The sequence below is a fragment of the Dipodomys merriami genome, unplaced genomic scaffold (assembly GCF_024711535.1).
Source record: "Dipodomys merriami isolate MVZ:Mamm:240054 unplaced genomic scaffold, mDipMer1.0.p SCAF_579, whole genome shotgun sequence".
Taxonomy (NCBI): Eukaryota; Metazoa; Chordata; class Mammalia; order Rodentia; family Heteromyidae; genus Dipodomys; species Dipodomys merriami.
Window position 1 is genome coordinate 517,138 of NW_027206156.1, and position 3,841 is coordinate 520,978.

The following is a 3,841-nucleotide window of genomic DNA, read 5'->3' on the forward strand; positions in this document are numbered from 1 at the left end:
CTCAGGGCCTGGGCACTTTCCCTGTGCCTTTGTGCTCAAATTAAGTAGCACTCTACCAATTGAGCCACAGGCCACTTCTGGTTTTTGAGTTGCAAATTGGAGATAAGAGTCTTATGGGGACTGGCTTTGAACTGTGATACTCAGATCTAAGCCTCGTGAGTAGCTGGGATTATAGGCATGAGACACTGGCACCTGTCTTCAAATAGACATTTTTAAAATGATGAACTGCTTGGTGCCTCGGGCTCACATATATAATCCTTGCTATAGTTAGTGTTACAGGTATGAGAAACAAATACTAGGTGTGTGTTGTTGATGATAGTTTATATTGGCATCTTTTAATATAATTTGTTTCTTATACTACAATGCTCTTATTTTTATTTTCTCCTAGGTGAGGGTGATAGAAACCCTAGGTCTCCTTGGCTCAGGTGGAAATTTTCTGAATAGAGACCCGGAAACACAACAAATCAAAGAAAGGTTGGACAAATGGAATTGCATAAAGTTGCAGAGCTTCTGCAGGGCAAATGACATAGTTAGCAAGATCAATAGAAAGCCCACGGATTGGGAGAAGATATTTATTAGCCATACAACGGACAAGGGTCTCATATCTAAAATATACTTAGAACTCAAAAAATTAAACCCCCCAACAACAAATCCGCAAAGAAACAACTGCCCAATAAATAAGTGGGTGAAAGACTTAAAGAGAAACTTCTCTGAAGAAGAAAGAAGGATGGCCAATAGACACATGAAGAAATGTTCAACATCCCTAGCCATAAAAGAAATGCAAATCAAAACAACATTGAGATATCACTTCACTCCCGTTAGAACGGCAAAAATCAAGAACTCTAACAACAACAGATGCTGGAGGGGATGTGGACAGAAAGGAACCTTACTTCATTCTTGGTTTGAATGTAAACTTGTTCAACCACTTTGGAAAGCAGTATGGAGGTTCCTCAAAAGACTTCACATGGAATTCCCTTATGACCCAGCAATCTCACTTTTGGGCATTTACCCAAATGTTTAAAAACAAGACCACACTAAAGCTACCAGCACAACTATGTTTATTGCAGCATTATTTACCATAGCTAAGATATGGAACCAATCCAGATGCCCCTCAATAGATGAATGGATCAAGAAAATGTGGTATATATACACAATGGAATTCTATGCCTCCATCAGAAAGAATGATATTGCCCCATTTGTTAGGAAATGGAAAAACTTGGAAAAAATTATATTAAGTGAAGTAAGCCAGGCCCAAAGAAACATAGGTCCCATGGTTTCCCTTATTTGTAATATCTAGTATATGTATGAGTCAAGCGGAAAAGGTCAGATAATGTGATGTCAGGAAAATGAACCCTTAGATGTGTATTTTAATGTTTTTTTCTTTCATGCATGTGTTTCTAACGCATTTATAAGATTATCTCTTTGTTGCTTTGTATGTCCCTCCCCCACAGTATATCCCCTGCTTTCACTACATTTGATGTCAGTATAACTTGTGGAGGAGATGGGGAAAAACCAGTTGTTTAAGGATACAGGTGGACCTGTTGCAACAATGAGAAGTACAAGTTGTCATGTCCAAAACGAGCTTGACAACGTCGGTGCGGGGGGCGAGGTGGAAGTTGGGGAAGGAGAAGGATTGGCATTGGGGGGAGGGGGGAAGCTGGGAAGGGATGTGAAGAGTAAACAAAATAGGAGGCTGCAATGCTTGGTAAGAAATGTACGCATTATCCTGCCCATGTAATTGTAACTCCTAAGTACAGTATCTTCTCAAATAAAATTAAATTAAATTTTAAAAAAAGACCTATTTTAAGTGGGAAGAAGGTTCTCAGAAAAATTTTTTCAGTGTTTGTGTTGTGTAGTATTACCCAAGTGTACATAAGGTAACAGAAGGAGAAACAATAGGAATAGGAGAAGAGAAATTCTGTATTTAAGTAAAATGGTTCTATACACTATAGAAGACTCTTCAAATAAGACAATTTTAAAATAATAAAGCCATGGCCAGTATGCAGATCTATGGGAGTGACATAGAGAAAGCATTACTACTAAGTGGAACATGAAGGATGAGACCACTCTCTTTCTTCTAATAGCTCTAAATCATTATAGCTAATCATTCAAATTTGTAAAAAGTAGAATGGAAGAATAATTCTGGTTCCAAGCAATTCATATATAAGACCATGGACTTAACTGGAAAAAAGGCCATGTCGAGTGCACAGGAATTATACTAGCAATGAACTAGTGGCTAAGATCACATTTCTTTTTCTTTTTCTTTTCTTTCTTTTTTTTTTTTGATGGTAGTGGGGCCTGAAATCTAGGCCTGGGCCCTGTCCCTCTATTCTTCAGCTCAAAACTTTTTCTCTACCTTTGAGCCCCACACCACTTCCAGGTTTCTGTTGGTTAATTAGAGATAAATGCCTCAGAAACTTTTCTACTCATACTGGATTTGAACTGCAATCCTCAGATCTCAGCCTCCTAATTAGCTAGGATTACCAGTGTGAACCACTTGAAACCTGCTTAGGATCACATTTCTAACAGTGTATACTCAGCATAAGTAATGTGTATAGTCATCTGTCTTTATATGAACTCGAGATACAAATCTGTGAAACAGATTAGATTTTACACTCACAAAAATGATTGTAGTTCAAAAGTTGATACCCCTGGAGAAATAAAACTTAAGAATGTAAAGGAGTCTGGGAAGTTCAGTTTGCATCCAGCTTGGGCAAAACAGTCTTTGAGACACTATAATTAACCGGCCAAAAGATGCATTAGAAGAATGTCTCAAGTGATGGAATACTAGTTATGAGGAAGAGTGCTGAAGAAGAGCTTGAGGTTTTTGCATACATATATACATACAAACACGCACATACACACAGAGGCACTTATATGTTCAAACACACATATGGAACAACTGTCAGATTATGTAGAAAAGTTAGAAAATATATCCTTAGTAAGAATAAAATCAAGTGATAATTTTTAATATTAGAAAGTCCTCAAGTGAAATTTCCCCAAAAAGATTGAGAATATTACATAGGTGAGAACAAAGATAGTAAGAAAGTCAACTCATCATTAATAAAGGGATCAGATCCGGGGAGGAATGAATCAGAGACCCCTTCACAGCATCTGAAAAGGTTCATATCCTGTTTCAAATGTTAGAACATCTTTGAAAATAGTACATGAACAATCTGAGCCATCAGTCTAACGGAAAATATTATTGGAGAAGTTCAGAATTGCTAGTCTGTATCTAGATTAAATAAAAAAAGAAAACTATTGTAGGACAATGTGATACAAGCCAGGAATTCTAGCACTCAGAATAAGACAGGTGATTAGAGAGTGGAATGACGTAGTGATACTTTCAGTGGACTAGGGAGTATAATTTGTCTCAATAAAACAAACAAAAAATAAGCCAGAAAGGAATACACAGTTGGAAATTTGGGCTAATTTTGTCAATATATTTTGAGAAGTCAAATTTCCTATTGAAACGCAACTCATATAATCCTCAGTTGTGTTTAAATGCCGCCTTCATTACAGAATATTACAGTTGTGTTTAAATGTCGCCTTCATTACAGAATATTACTAGATGCAAAAGAGCTCATGATTCCCAACCAAGAATTTGAAAAAGCAACCATCATTCTGTTAGATTCTAAAGAAATGTTGGATTACAAAAGCTTAAGCCTAGAGAAATAGGAAAGTTCATTTAATGTAGGACTTTGTAGACCTGGCTAAATAAGAATTTAGATTTAAAATAAATATTTTTGTTGGTAATTTAATATTCTATAGGATCGTATAAAATTGTTTTTAAGTAGAAGATTTAATTTACAAATTCACAAATTATTATGGCATTCTATTT